General features: G+C 35.9%; 1 long non-coding RNA gene across 1 annotated transcript in view; it reads right to left on the reverse strand.

Annotated features, from left to right (window-relative positions):
* The window catches only part of LOC117195556 (uncharacterized), a 179,922-nt gene that overhangs the window by 115,483 nt on the left and 47,198 nt on the right, over positions 1-17,241 (reverse strand). The window lies entirely within an intron of this gene.

The raw sequence follows: 17,241 nt of genomic DNA on the forward strand, positions 1-17,241 counted from the left end.
ACAGAAAGATATCCACCTTCTCCTTTTGGAGCACATAGTCTAGCAGAAGAAAGAGAATAATCACACAAATTACTACATAATTATAATTTGGTAAATGATAAAAGAATATAATATGAGTATGTAATGTACACATAATAGACCATTATTTTATATATATATATATATATATATACACACACATATGCAGTTACACACATGCACATATACATATAACCATATACACATTTCTATCTAAGACTGATCAAACAGTCAATTAATCATTGACAAATCTGGAACCAGAACTTGAGCGCTTTCTCACTGATAATCTAACATTTCCTCCTTTTAAGTGTATACTTTAAAAAAGCAGTGTTTATTGAGAAGTTTAAATACCAGTTACATTCACATCACAATTCAATTTGTAATAGAATGTAAAAGATAATCAATAATGACTGAATCACAGATCTGGAAGGGAATAGGTCATATAATTAAGTTGTCATCTCCTGGGCAAGTTCTCACCTTAAAAAAATTTGAATCAGATATTCTCTTTTTTGTTTGTTTAAAATATATTTACTTCTGATACATACAACATGAACCTTGAAGACATTATGCTAAGTGAAATGAGCCATACACAAAAGTGTCTGGAGAGTTATGATTTAATGGGTATAGTATGGGATAATTTAAAAGTTCAGGAGATAGATAGTGGTGATGGTTGCACAACAGTGTGAATGTACTTAATGTCACTGAATCACACACTTAAACATGAATAAAATGGTAAATTTTGTTATGTATATTTTACTACAAATTGTAGTAAAATATACATAACAAAATTTACATATATATCTACAAAGCATTAAATTGTTAATATTTGTTATCTTTGAACAGAGATCATAGTGAAGAGAAATAGTTTCAGTTTCTGTATAACACATATCTCTTGTTTAAATTGCTCACATGTATGTATTACTTTTATAATGTGTAATAAATTTTTAAATAAAATTTACTTTCAGCATTAAATCCCTACAACTATATAAATATGGAAAGATAGTACATATAATATGCACAAAAGATAATACTGTCATACAAAAACTTTTTCAATTTAATTTTCTTTACTAATGAAGGGTAAAGAACAATAATATAAGAAATAAGGCGATGAAAAGGGCTGGCAGCACCTTAACACAAGTGTACTTCCAAGTCCTCTTACCAGGCCCCACCCTTTATACCCAGTGGCTCCCGTTGTTATGGCTAGGACAGAGAAGTCTTCCAGTGGAAATTAGATAAGTCTGCTCAGTGCTAACCTCCAGGGTGGACCTGAAGTGGGCAAGGAATCAGAAGAACTTGAGCATAGACCTGGGATGGAGAGAGACCGAGAAAGAACTCCAAAGAACTAATGATGATCCAAAAAGGAAAGTATTTCACATAGTATCTAGGTTCACCTACATATTTCTTGGAGAATTTGGTGAGAATGCTGCCTCACAACAAGGTATTGTTTGAGATAAACAAGTTCTAGTTCCAGGAGACAACCAAGCCAAACCCGAGTTTAGTGACAGTCTTAGAAGGAAGAGGAATTTTTCTTTGAGGGTAACTTAAACTTAAGGATCAGTCAAATCTTAAACTTAAGGGATGATCTACTAAAGACTTAACTTCTGTTTTTCACCACTTTTGTACAAATATTATATAAAGTCTCTTCATTGATCCTACTGACTGGTGGGGCATGAGGGAGGGTGCAGGCAGGAAAGAGAGAAGGTAGAGAAAGGTCTCCCCTGACCCAGTTAACACAAAAAGGCACGTGAGAACTCAAGATTTAGTCCTTTCTTATCTCCAAGAAAGATACAAAGGCCTTCGTGGGTTTCTAAGTTCTTCCCTTTATACTCAAAGGCCTGAAATGGGATGTGCATATAGTAGAAAGTCAATAAATACTACTCTTCTAACAATTACAATTAATCAAATTATTATTAAGAAATTCCTGGGGCTTCCCTGGTGGCACAGTGGTTGAGAGTCCGCCTGCCGATGCAGGGGACACGGGTTCGAGCCCCGGTCCGGGAAGATCCCACATGCCGCGGAGCAACTAGGCCCGTGAGCCACAACTACTGAGCCTGCGCGTCTGGAGCCTGTGCTCCGCAACGGGAGAGGCCGCGACAGTGAGAGGCCCGCGCACCGCGATGAAGAGTGGCCCCCGCTCGCCACAACTAGAGAAAGCCCTCGCACAGAAACGAAGACCCAACACAGCAAAAATAAATAAATAAATGAATAAACTCCTACCCCCAACATCTTCTTTAAAAAAAAAAAAAAAAAAAAAGAAATTCCTTCTACCAAGAGGTACAAACTACTATGTATAAAATAAATAAGCTACAAGGATATATTGTAAAGCATAGGAAATATAGCCAAAATTTTATAATAACTAGAAATGGAGTATAACCTATAAAAATTTTGAATCACTGTGTTGTACACCTGAAACTAATATTGTAAATTAACTATACTGCAATAAAAAAACAATTCCTTCTACAATATACACATATCTATAGAAAAGCATTAATACTAACATATTCCAAGTTGAGACCTTTTGTTTAGATACCCATTAACATTCCTCTATTGTTTGAGGATTTGAACAATGAACATATTCTTCTATTAGAGTTTAAATTTCTTAAGATCTTACTGATTGTTTACGGAGAACGCTCCACCCTAAGACGCACACCAGGCTGCCTCCCTACACCCTTGAGCTAAATTTTAGCAGGATCCAGATACCAACATATTACAATCTTCATCAACATGCATTAGTTTATCTTAGCTCTAACTTGGAAAAGGAATTCTGAAGACTTCATTTATTACTCTCCACAGTGCTTAGAATGATACAAACCTTATTCTTAATGCTCAGTTATGTTTATTGTCTGTCAGTTTTTTTCTAGGTGAATTCTGATACAGGTACAATTTCCCTGAAAATGGAAGGGCCGAAGGTAAAGTTTGTCATTAAGGCAGAGTCTGTTTACTCTTAGAGTTCCATGGAAATAAATTACAGTACAAATTACAGTATCTTTACCATAATAACATTATTCAGATGAGGGAAAAAAATCTTTTTGAGGACTGAGCCTCTGGGTTTCCTTCATCTATAAACAGCCCTTTGGGCTTTCAGTACATACTCTTAAAGGCAATCATAAAGCAACTAGAATTAACAGCAATCTGTTCTTAGAGCAGATTTAGGAGGTGTCAAACATTATCTTGCTTTGTTCACTTGAGCCTCTTTCACAAAGCCACGTTCTTGTTGATCTGTTTCTCCTAGTTTCCTTTGGGAAGTCATCACGAATAGTGTACATTTCCCAGTAAATGGAATCTTTAACAAGAGATGCTATTTTTATGCACATGAAAAAAAATTACTAGAGAAACATGTGAAATGACAGGGAATTTACTTTGCTAACCTCCTATTATAGATATACAGATTTTCTAGATTGACAACTCAAAGCAAATTCTTTGATTTGTTTGTTTGTTGCTTTTGTTGTTGTTGTTTAGCGTGGTGATCTGTTTGGTTGGGTTTTTTCCTCCCCTATAGAATTTATTATTGTCTTCAATAAAGTGGCCAGTAAACTTAGTCAATCTTATGTCAGTGATCAAGAGTCTTTCATATAGGTTATCTTGAAAATAATATATCTGAAAATTAATTCTCAAAACCTATTAATTTAGAAAAGAAAAAAATTGCAGACCAACTAGTAAATCCACTAGGTACACCAACAACTAAAGTCAGCTTAAGTGTGATTTTAAAAATTCACTGCAGATTCCTTGGTGATCAGATACGTGATCATATCCTCAAAATATTCTGAGAATAGGGAAAACAGTGTTACACAGTTGTAATTGTTCTAGGGAAGAATGCTCAGGTGACTAGTAATCTGGAGTAAGACAGACCATCACATGATTAACTACATTATGTATTTTATATCACCAAATGATAACCTCAGATTATACTCCCATAAAGATGCCATAATTGACAATTCACAGGTACATCAAATATTGTGACTCTAGCTGAGTATAAGTATTCTGAATACTCAGTAGTCCTGTGAGGTTTGTCTCATAGCATAGGAGCTTGTAAAATAATGCCTTACACTTCTTTACTTACTGGATTCTATTCATTTCATTATTGAATCCAGCTTACCAAGAATGTCAAAGGTTAATGAAAGATCTTTATTTTTTTCAGTTTTAATATTCTCTGAAAACAAATAAACAGTGCCCCTAAAGATAATTCAATTACTGTTTCATTCAGTATAGTTCTCTACAAAGTTAAATTATAACTCTTTACTACATTTTTAGAAAACTGGGTTTTTTTCCTGCTTCTTCTTGAGAGGGGAAACAAGAATAAACATATATGAAAAAAGAGAAACAATAAATACACATGAAAAAGAACATGTAATTTTAAAAAATAAATAATGAAAGAGTCAAATGCAACCATCTTTAGCTGCCATAGACAAAAAGAAAACTCCAAAATGACTTGACCTTGAAAGTCAGTAAATATAAGCTCCCTGTACTCCTATGGAAGGATCTCAACAGAACTTTACAAGCTACTGATACTATGCAAATTTTGGATGATTTAGGCATATCAGTGGGGTAGGGATATCAGAAAGCAAATGTAAGGGAAAAGATAATTGAGTTAGGGTCCTGTTACCAGATACAATGGCATCTGCATAAAGCTTGCCAGAAGCCAAAGTACTGCTTTACTCTGCAAAGGAAGTGTGGCATCTAGTGGACATTTCGTTTCTGCAATACCTTCCTATATTTTTCAGAGAAATAGATGTGATACAGAGTAGATCTTTGTGGTTTAACTGTCTTGTTTTTGTTGTTGTTTTAAATAAGCCATGTTTTCATCTTCCATGTTAAGTGTGACTTTTTTTATGCTAACTTGGCAATAAAATCAAGCAGTCCATATGAAAAAAAAATTGTTTAGAATCTATAGGTCTACAAAGTGATTCTTAGCTGAGTGTGTTTACTTTTTATTTTGAAAAATATCCCAATATGAGATTTTTCAATTATATTTACATGAAATAAAATCCTTTTTGTTTTTCCTGGAATATTAAGTTTCACAAAATGTGAAATGCTTTAAGAAAGTCAGAACAAAAATATTAGTATGTGAATGTACTGCTTCATAACATGAAAATCTTTCTCAAATCAGATAGTTCAAGTATAATAGAGATATTGCATTGAAATTCATAGAATTCTAAATACATGTTGAGTTTATTATAGAAAACAATATTTTCAAAATAAGGTATTTTAAATTACAAATCAGAAACAAATTTCGATCTTTGTTGATTTTAGTTACTCACTGATAAACGTTAGACATGGTTCCAGTAAAAACTTACTTCTGAATATTCGTTGTGACCCAAAATACATTAACTTACTACCATCTGAAGTCATATTTCAAAATTCACCTTTGCCCTCTTGTCAAATCAGTCAAGTGTTTTAAAAAACTTATAAGTGTACAACTCGGTATTTATTAAAAGTTAAACAACTTCAAAAGAGCTTAGTGCTTTTCTATGAATTGACTAAACTCTCAAGTTATCAAAAACCCTAGCCAACATTTTCCTCTACTCTAAAATATTTTTTGCCTGCTATTGATACCTCAATGTTTCCATAGGTTTGCTTATATGAAGTTAGCCTTTTAGCAATAGGAAACCTTGAAGAATAATTTGTGAATTTCAGGTAGGCAGTCTGAAATGGCTTGGGTTTTTCGCCACTTGGGGGAATAGAGGCATATACTTCTGTTCATGGCTTTGTTCCCCCCTAGTGGACATCAAGTAATACTGTAAATTAAAATTCTTACATAATATTCCAACGGTCAAAGTAATAGAGATTAGTTGTAGGTTCAGCTGAGGGAACTAAAGTAGTTATTTTCCTGTGATAGTTTTGAATCTTACAGTTCACACTTAACTTGTTATCTAACCATCCATTGTTTGAAATGTGGGTGAATGACCTTTAAAGAATCTATAAATCCATGAAGAAAATTATATACTTGCAAAGTTAATATTTTGATGATTTGAAAATTATTGAAATGAGACACTTATTTGGAAACATTTTTTACTTATTTCCATGGTAGATAAATAATCATCCATACTTTGTTCCATGAGACTTTGTAAATTTAGGAAAACCCCTTTTTCCATTTCCTAAAAGGTACATCACTCTGAAGACCATGCAGCAGCTTATCAAGTGTACAACCGCATTTCTTAAAGGGAAAGCTCTTCTTTCCCATATAATATACTCCTTAGCATATAATATTCCTTCCACACTATTCTAGAATACATGAATGAAAGAGAAAATAAAATGGAAAGAATCAGTGAATTTTTAATGTAATATTTGTGTTTAATAAAACTCTTAATAAAAGTTTAATAAAACTTTGAAAAAAAAGAAAGAGAAGGAGAGGAGAAAGATAGAGAGGGGAGGAGAGAAGTGAATGGAGTTGCTCTGCAACCTCAGGAAAAAAGGAGGATTGCCCTGGTATAGGCATTTCAGCATTGTACTGTACAAATAGCCATGGCAAAACACAGCAACTTAACAAAAATGCATTCCACGTACATAGCTGCAAACAGCATCAGTAGCAATTATGAAAGGGTTTCTACAGATATTAAAAATGCAAGTTTTCCATAATGTCTAAAGCACTACATAAATATAAGGTAACATTTATAAGTATTGCTGTCTTCAGCAGCAGAGACAATAGCTAAGACTTACAGAATCTTACTTACAAACTGGTAAACACAATTTTAACTGGTATACATACATCACTTCATTTGAGCCTCACAACAACCCTATAAGGTGGGTTCTATTTTATCCTTATTTTGCATAAGAGAAAAACGAGGCACAGAGAAGTTAACTGCCCAAGGCCACACAATTAGAAGATGGTAAAGGAAAGATGCAGCCAGTAATCCTAGCTCCTAAATCTGTGTGCTTAACCTTTGAATCTCTTGAAAATTACATTGATGCTAACAACAGTAATGTCAATAAGAATCTGGTAAGCAAATATATCAAGTGCACACATTAGAACTAAATTATTATGACCTCAATTTGCGATAAATTCTACTTCAAAATTACAAACATCACTACCATACATTATAGGTATTGATACTGTCCTTTAGATTTATTCTTACATTTGAGAAAACAAACAGCAAAAATGCCCTCTTGCAGAATCAGCATATTGCTACAGATTAATATTTAGAATGAAAACAGAAAACTGACAAGCCTCTGTACCAACTTGTAACCAGAAAAAAATGTATTTAATCCAAGATACTCATTTATTCTTTAAAAAAATTTTTTAAAGCAATGAACTACTTATAACCTTTCAAAGCCATTGGATTAAAAGGAGATTTACCTTTTTCTTTAAAAACTGCTTGCATAAAGGTTTGGAAGTTCCCCACTTCTGGGTGATAAAAGGTGCAGGTTTATACAAATGTATTATTCTTCAGGGGATGTTTGGAAGTGCCCTGGTTATATCAAACGTTAAATAAATAGTACTAATTTCAAGATATTTCATGAAGTTACAAAAGGTCAAAATATCAAATCTTCCATAATAGCACCACTGATACATTTTAATACCAATCTTTGTAATATTCACCATCATCTTCCCCACAATGAAAATAATATCTTCCTATTTCATGATTAATTGATTAAGTTCTATCTTCTGTAATAATGTTAATTTTAGTGATATGATCTGATAAAAAGAATTACAGAGCTCAGGACTTCCCTGGTGGCGCAGTGGTTAAGAATCCACCTGCCAATGCAGGGGACACAGGTTCGATCCCTGGTCAGGAAAGATCTCACATGCTGCGGAGCAACTAAGCCTGTGCGCCACAACTACTGAGCCTGCACTCTAGAGCCCACAAGCCACAACTAGTGAGCCCAAGTGCCACAACTACAGAGCCCAAGTGCCACAACTAAAGAAGCCCATGTGCCTAGAGCCCGTGGTCCACAAGAGAAGCCCACGTGCAGCAACAAAGAGTAGCCCCCGCTCACTGCAACTAGAGAAAGCCCATGCACAGCAACGAAGACTCAGTGCAGCCAAAAATAAATAAATTAATTAATTAAAAAAATTTTTTTAAATAAATGGAAAGACCTTGGGGGGAAAAAAAAGAATTACAGAGCTCAAAGTACATGAACTTCTTATACCAGGAAAGATAAAAATTGATCTTTCAGAAATTTCCTCTTTTGCAATTGATATGTTTCTGATTGCTTTACAAATGGGATTTTTTATTTTTAATAGACACCCCAAAACATAAATATCAATATATTAGAGCCAACACCAAAAATATCCCAACAGAGTAGGTTATTCAAAGAGTAAATGACCTATGGTATTAAAGGAAGTGAATAGAAGCCACAAAACTTAGGTACCCAGAACTGCTTTAGATGTTTAACTTATTATCTTATTTGGTGATTCTCAAACCTTGGCTACCAGCCCAGCAGCATAATCATCACTAGCATACTTGTTAGAAATGCAAATTCTCAGGCCCACATCAGAACTACTCAGTCTGAAACACTGAAGGTGGGGTTCAGCAATCAGTGTTTCAGTAAGCCTTCTAACCGTCCAATTTAATCCTCACAACGACCCTATGAAATTAATAATTTCTATATTTTATGAACAAAGGTTAAACAACATCCTAATGGTACCAAAAGAGAGAGAGAGAGATCCAACTGTGTGCTGTCTACAAAGGAAACATTTTAGATTCAAAGAGATAAACAGGTTTAAAGTAAAAAAGATGAAGAAATATATATAATATGCAATTAATAACCACAAGAGAGCTGTAGTGGGTACACTAATATCAGAATAGACTTTAAGACAAAACGTATCACTAGCGACAAAGAGTGGCATTTTAAGATAAAAGGGTCGATTCATTAAGATGATATAACAATTATAAACATATGAACATCCAAAAAACTGAGCCCCAAAATATATGAAACAAAAATAACACAAATGAAGGGAGAAATACATAATTTAAGAATAATAATGGAGGCTTCAATACTCCACTCTTAATAATAAGGGGTAGAGCAACTAGACAGAAAATCAACATGGATATAGAAGATCTGGATAATACTAAAAACCAACTTGACTGAACTGACATATATAGCACACTCCAGACAACAAGAGCAGAGTAATTCTTAAGTGCACATGGAACATGCTCCCAGATACACCATATGTCAGACCATAAAGCAAGTCTTAATAAATTTAAAAAGATTAACATCATGCAAAGTATGTTTTCTGACTATAAGGGGATTAAATTAGATATCAAAACAGTAAACAATATGGGATATCTACAAATACTTAGAAAATTTAAGCCGTACCTCTAAATAACCCATGTATCAATGAAGAAATCACAAGGGAAACAAGAAAATATTTTGAGCTGAATAAAAATGAAAACACAATATATCATATTTATGAAATGTTGCTAAATCAGTGTTTAGAGGGAAATAGCTGTAAATATGTATATTAGAAAGGAAACAGAAAAACTAAATAGATCTAGTAAGTAAAGAAATGGGACTAGTAATTAAAATTTTTACACACACAAAATAAATCCCATGCTCAGATGGCTTCGGTGATGAGTTCTTCCAAACATTTAAAGCAGCGGTCCCCAAATTTTTTGGCACCAGAAACCAGTTTCGTGGAAGACAAGTCCTCCACGGACCGGGGGTGGGGGGTGGGGGGGTGGATGGTTCAGGTGGTAATGTGAACGATGGTTCAGGCGGTAATGCGAGCAATGGGAGCGGCAGATGAAGCTTTGTTTGCTCGCCTGCCACTCACCTCCTGCTGTGCGGCCCAGTTCCTAACAGGCCGAGGACCGATACCAGTCCATGGCCCGGGGGCTGGGGACTCCTGATTTAAAGAATACCAGCCTATGGGCTTCCCTGGTGGCGCAGTGGTTGAGAGTCCGCCTTCCGATGCAGGGGACACGGGTTCGTGCCCCGGTCTGGGAAGATCCCACGTGCCGCGGAGCGGCTGGGCCCGTGAGCCATGGCCGCTGAGCCTGCGCGTCTGGAGCCTGTGCTCCGCAACGGGAGAGACCACAACAGCGAGAGGCCTGAAGAATACCAACCCTTCATAAATTCTTCCAGAAAATAGAAAAGGAAGTAACACAGCTCATTCTAAAAGATGAGTATTATCTTTATATTAGAAAAAAAGAAAAGCTGACCAAGAAAAAGGGGAAATACAAATTACCAAAATCAGAAATGAAAGAGGAGACATCACTAACAGGTTTATAGAAATTTAAATTATCATAAGGAAATACTGTGAACAACTCTATGCCAACAAATTGGACAACGAAGATGAAATGGAAACATTTCTAAAAAGAACAAAAATGCTGTTACTGAAGTTGACTGAAGAAAAATAGAAAAACTGAATATACCTACAACAAATAAAGAAATTGAATTAGTAATTTGAAGTCTTCCCATAAAAAAGCTCAAGCCTAGGTGGCTTCACTGATAAATTATACCAACATTTAAAGAAGAAAGAATACCAATCTTTCCCAAACTTTTCCCAAAGACAGAGAAGGAAGCACTTTCCAGCTCATTCTATGAAACCATTATTATGCTGATACCAAAGCCAGATGAAGATATCACAAGAACACTACAAACCAATATCCCTCATGAATATACACATGAAAGCCCTCAACAATATATTAGCAAACAAAATCCAGGAAAATACGAGAAGGATAATGCACCATGACCAAGTGGGATTTAAACCCAGAATGCAAGGTTGGTTTAACATCCAAGTAGAAATTAATGTGATATCTATTAATAGAATAAAGAACAAAACACACATGATCCTCTTAAAAGATGCAAGGACTTAGAAAAAAATCCATTCATGTTAAAACAAAAACAAAGAAACTCTCAACAAGCTAGGAATAGAAGGGAACTTTCTTAACCTGATAAAAGGAATCCATGAAAAACCTACAGCTAACAGCACACTTAATAACTAAAAGACTGAATGCTCTCCCCCTAAGAACAAGGCAAGGATATCTGCTCTCACCACTTCTTTTCAACATTGTACTGGAGATTCTAACCAGGGTAATCAAGTGCTACAGACTAAATGTTTGTTTCGCCCTAAAATTCATATGTTAAAACCTGATCCCCAATGTGATAGCATTTGGAGATGGGGATTTTTTGGGAAGTGGATTTTCGTGGGATTAGTGCCCTAATAAGAGAGACCCCAGAGAGTTACCCTTGCCCTTCCATCCTGTGAAGAGCCAGAGAGAAGAGGGCTGTCTATGAACCAGGAAACTGGTCCTCACCAGATACCTAATCTGCCAGTGCCTTAACCTTGGCTCCAACCTCCAGAACTATGAGAAATAAATTGTTGTGTAAGCCACCCAGTTTATGGTATTTTTATTACAGCAGTCCAAACAGACTAAAACATCAGGCAAGGAAAAGAAATAGAGAGGGGCGGGAGAGAGAGAGAGAGAGAGAGAGAGAGAGAGAAAGGGAGGGAGGGAGGGAAAGAGGAAGGGAGGAAAGAAAAAGGAAGGAAGGAAGAATATCTCTAGAAGAAAGGAAGAAGTAAATTATTCACAGGCAACATGATCTAATGTGTAGAAAATTCCAAAGAATCCACAACAAAACTGTAAGAACTCAATGACAAGAAGACAAGCCAATTTAAAAATAGGTGAAATGGGAGTTCCTTGGCGGTCCAGTGGTTAGGACTCCATGCTTCCACTGCAGGGGGCACAGATTAGATCTCTGGTTGAGGAACTAAGATCCCACATGCCATGGCATGGGCAAAAAAATAAAATAAAATAAAAATAGGCAAAAGGCTTGAACAGACATTTCACCAAAGAAAATATATGAATGGCAGATAAACATATGAAAAGAGTCAACTAGTTATTAGGAAAATGCAAATTAAAATCACTTCACATCCGTAAGTATGGCTATAAAAAAGACACAATGACGAATGTTGGAGAGGATACAGAGAAACTAGAACCCTCAAACTGCAGCCACTTCGAAAATCAGTTTGGCACTTTCTTGAAAATTAAACATAAATTTACCCTACAACTTGTATTTCTAGTTCCAAGTATCTACCCCTGAGAAATGGAAACATATATCCACACAAAGACTTGACCATGAATGTTTATAGTAGCATTACATAATTGCCAAAGTTGGAAAATTTTTAGATGATCATCAACTGGTAAAGGGATAAAATGTGGTATGTCCACATACTGAAATTCTATTTTGCAATAAAAAGAAACAAACTACTGAAACATATGAACCTCAAAATATTTTGCTAAATGAAAGAAGGTAGCCACAAAAGATCACATATCATAGGATTCTATTTATATTAAATGCCCAGAAAAGGCATACCTAGAGAAACTTAAAAAAATCAATTAGTGCTTGCCTGGGTTTGAGGAATGGGGATTGACTGCAGATGGACAGAAAGGAACTTTTGGAGGTAAAGGGAATGTCCTAAAGTTGGGTTGTGGTAATAGTTTCATAACTCTGTAAATTTACTCAAAAAAAAATCATTGAATCATGCACTTAAAATGGATTGATTTTTGTGGTATGTAAATTATACCTCCAATCAAACTGTTAAAAAAAAATTATCTTGTTTCCACAGTAGGTGACGGACCTGGGATTTAAACTCGGGACTAACTTACCTTCAAATCTTTTATGTTTTCTTTTATGATGACTTAATTCCATAAAAAGTAGACTTTTCAGATTTGGAAGTAGCTGAAAAGTGAAATATTTTAGCAAAAGGTACCTTCTAATAACAATTGGCTTGTAAGGCTTTTTTTCACATTTCCTTGCCAAAATACTTGCCTTTAAATTTTGATTAGTCAATGATTATTTGCAGGTTATTATCCTTAATTTGCTAACACTTTTACTAACAAAAAGGCATAGAAGAAAAATTTGAAGTTCAAAACATAACACACTTTTAAAAGTGATTTGTTTTCCTTTATTAAACAAAGTAACAGATCATATCAGCAGCCTACTCATCCTGATTTCTACTCTCTTCATTCTTACTTCTCGGAGCCAGAACATCACAGGCTGGGAGTGAGTCACCTTACCCAACACCTGCACGTAACAGGAGCACCCCAATACTAATTCCACTAAGATTTTTATCTAGCTCATTTTTCTACACCTCTAATGATCCTGGCTTAATATCTAAATATGGCAATATATCAGAAAAACACAGTTCATTTACAAAAAAAGAAGAAGAAAAATTGTTCTATGTTTCACAAAACAAAGTAAAGCAAATGTCTAATCCAATATTCATGACACTCATTCTAGATGGCCTTTCCCTCCTTGAAAGTTTCTAACAGCTCTTTAAAGAAAACTCTGTCCCAGGCCCACCTCCTACACACACCCTTTCCCAACTACGTCCTAGTCATCCTTGTGGTATTAGTTTAAAAGTTATTTCATTTAGTCATTCACTTATTTAAAAACAAGAACAAAAAACGTACAACGTACCAAGTGCATACTAGAAGCAAGGTGATCTGCTGGGTTCTGAGAAACAAGTAGAAGACAAAAACCTTACAGTTTAAAAGCAATACATAATTATGTAATCTCTAATGCTATGGGGATCTATCTAATTTAAAATGGATGCTTCTGAAAGGCCTCTTGGTAAGTGACATTTAAACTGAAGTCTGAAGTATAAAAAGAGCAACCATCATGGTGAAGTGTGAGAAGGGTGGCCCAGACCAAAGGAGCAGCATTTTGAGGGAGGAAAGAGCCTAAAGCTTGGGAGGACCTGAAAAAAGCCCACTGTGGTTAGAACAGAGTAAGCAAAATGGAGGAAGGCATCCAGATGAAAGTGAAAAGGCAGATTAGGCCTTATAGGCCTCCTTGAGGATATTAGTTTTTATCCTAAGGACAACAGGAAGCCTCTGGTTTCAAACAGGTAAATAAAACCTAATTTACCTCGCAGAAAGATCTCCTTGTGGTGTGAAGATCGGATTAGGCTAATTAAATTAAGAATACTTAACCCCCAGATTACTAAAACAGATTATTAAAACCTTGTAACCTATTATTACTAAACCAGATTATTAAAACCATAATTTCTGGGGTCCTCAAATCTCTCCTCCTTGGTAGAAAGAGGAAGGTAATCTTTGGACTACTTCCCTCAGGGTATGACCTGTGATGATTGTGATTCTAACAATGTTTTGTTTATTTATTTTTTTAAAATCACAGGTCATGGTTTGGCTGCTACTGGACCCTACCCCGCCTTTGGTTGTATGCTTAAGGGTGCTGGAAAGCACTGATAAGTAAGCAGGATGCACACCACAACAGCATCACCAGAACATTGTCTTCCAGTAGAGGTTCTTCTGACATCTATTATCAAAACCAGGGGTTAATACCCAACATATATAAACAGCGCATAAACTCAATATCAACAAAACAGACGACTCCATTTAAAAAATGGGCAGAAGACCGGAAGAGACATTTTTCCAAAGAAGACATACAGATAGCCAACAGGTACATGAAAAGATGCTCAAGGTCAGTAATCATCAGAGAAATGCAAATCAAAACCACAATGAGGGGCTTCCCTGGTGGCGCAGTGGTTGAGAGTCTGCCTGCCGATGCAGGGGACACGGGTTCGTGCCCCGGTCCGGGAAGATCCTACATGCCATGGAGTGGCTAGGCCCGTGAGCCATGGCCGCTGAGCCTGCGCGTCCGGAACCTATGCTCCGCAACGGGAGAGGCCACAACAGTGAGAGGCCCGTGTACTTCAAAAAAAAAACCACAATGAGATATCACCTCACTCCTGTCAGATGGCTATCAACAAAAAGACCACAAATAAAAATTGCTAGCAAAGATGTGGAGAAAAGGGAACTCTTGTACACTGTTGGTGGGAATGTAAATTGGCGCAGCTGCTGTGGAAAACAATATGGAGGTTCTTCAAAAAACTAAAAACAGAAGTACCATATGATCCAGCAATTCCACTCTTGGGTAGATAGCCAAAGAAAATAAAAACACTAATTTGAAAAGATACATACACCCCAATGTTCACAGCAGCATTATTTACAATAGCTAAAATATAGAAGCAACCTAAGTGTCCATCAACAGATAGATGGATAAAGAAGCTATGGGGTGTCTATACACACACACACACACACACACACACACACACAGGAATATTATGAATCCATAAAAAAGAATAAAATGTTGTCATTTGCAACAACATGGATGGATTTGGAAGGCATTATGCTTATTTAAATAAGTCAGACAGAGAAAGACAAATGTTGTATATACCACTTTATATGGAATCTAAAAAGCAAAACAAACCAGTGAATGTAACAAAAAAGAAACAGACTCATATATATAGAAAACAAACTAGTGGTTACCAGTGAAGAGATGGAAGGAGAAAGAAGCAAGATAGGAGTAGGAGATTTAGAGGTAAAAACTATTATGTATGAATAAATAAGCTAAAGGACATATTGTACAGCACAGGGAATAGAGTCAACATTTTATAATAACTATAATTTTTAAAAATTGTGAAACACTATATTGTACACCTGAAACTTATGTAATATTGTAAATCAACTATACCTCAATTAAAAAAAAACTAGCATCTTATGAGGACCAGTGATTGATAATCAATGCAAAAATAGCCTGGAAGTTAAAAAAAAGTACTGTGTTTAATCTTTCATCTCTATCCCAAAGTCTTACAGGGGACCTCTTAAAAGTTCTATTTTTTATTATCTCACTTCAAGAGATGAGACTAGGACGGTGAGCAAATAGCATTATGCTTATAGATGTTATAAGAAAGTAGAATTAGGGACTTCCCTGGTGGCACAGTGGTTGAGAATCTGCCTGCCAATGCAGGCGACACTGGTTCAAGCCCTGGTCCAGGAAGATCCCACATGCTGTGGAGTAACTGGGCCCGTGTGCCACAACTACTGAGCCTGCACTCTAGAGCCCGTGAGCCACAACTACTGAAGCCTGTGTGCCACAACTACTGAAGTCCACACGCCTAGAGCCCATGCTCCGCAATGAGAAGCCTGCGCACCGCAACGAAGAGTAGCCCCCGCTTGCCGCAACTAGAGAAGGCCTGTGTGCAGCAACAAAGACCCAACGCAAGCAAAAATAAATAAATAAATAGTTATTAAAAAGAAAGCAGAATTAGAGATAACTGAAGGTTTAAAATATATGTTTTATGTGGGAAAATGTCATGCTTGGAATTGCTTCAAAATAATTTGACAGGAGGAGATAAAGATGAAGTTGATAATTGCTGAACCTGGATGCTGTATCCATGGGAGCTCATTACACTATTTTCTATTGTGCATATATTTGAAATTCTTCACAATAAAAAGCTTTTTAAAAATCCGTATGGGCCTTCCCTGGTGGCGCAGTGGTTGAGAGTCCGCCTGCCAATGCAGGGGACGCAGGTTCGTGCCCCGGTCCTGGAGGATCCCACATGCTGCGGAGCAGCTGGGCCTGTGAGCCATGGCCGCTAAGCCTGCGCGTCCGGAGCCTGTGCTCTGCAATGGGAGAGGCCACAACAGCAAGAGGCCCGCATACCGCAAAAAAAAATAAATAAATAAAATAAAATAAAATAAAATCCGTATGGATTAAGGAAGTGGAAATTCTCTCACATACTATTAATAAAAGCATATATTGTCACAACCTTTTTAAAGTTAGTGTGGAAATAACGATTAAAAGTAAAAATTTTCTGAACAGCAAAGGAAGCCACTAACAAAATGAAAAGGCTACCTCCCAAATGGGAGAAAATATTTGCAAATCATATATCTGATACGGGGTTAATATCTAAAATATATAAAGAACTCAAAACTCAATAGCAAAAAAAAAAAAAAATCCAATTAGAAAATGGGCAGAAGATCATTTTTCCAAAGATGCTCAACATCACTAATCATTAGAGAAATACAAATCAAAACCACAATGAGATACTACCTCATACCTGTTAGAATCATTATTATCAAAAAGGCAATAAATAACAAGTGTTGGAGAGGGTGTGGAGAAAAGGGAGCCCTCTCGCACTATTGGTGGGAATGTAAATTTGTGCAGCCACTATGAAGAACAGTATGGAGGTTCCTCAAAATATTTAAAATAGAACTACCATATAATCCAGAAATTCCACTTTTGGGTGTTTATCTAAAGAAAACAAAAATGATAACTCGAAAATACACTTATGTTCACTGCAGTATTATTTATGATAGCCAAAATATGGAAATGACCTAAGTGTCTACTAATGGATTAATGGATGAAAAAGATTATATATATATATATATACACACACACACACACACACGCATACACACACATATACACACAGTGGAATACTACTCAGCCATTAAAAAAGGG

The sequence above is a fragment of the Orcinus orca genome, chromosome 4 (genome assembly GCF_937001465.1).
Source record: "Orcinus orca chromosome 4, mOrcOrc1.1, whole genome shotgun sequence".
NCBI lineage: Eukaryota > Metazoa > Chordata > Mammalia > Artiodactyla > Delphinidae > Orcinus > Orcinus orca.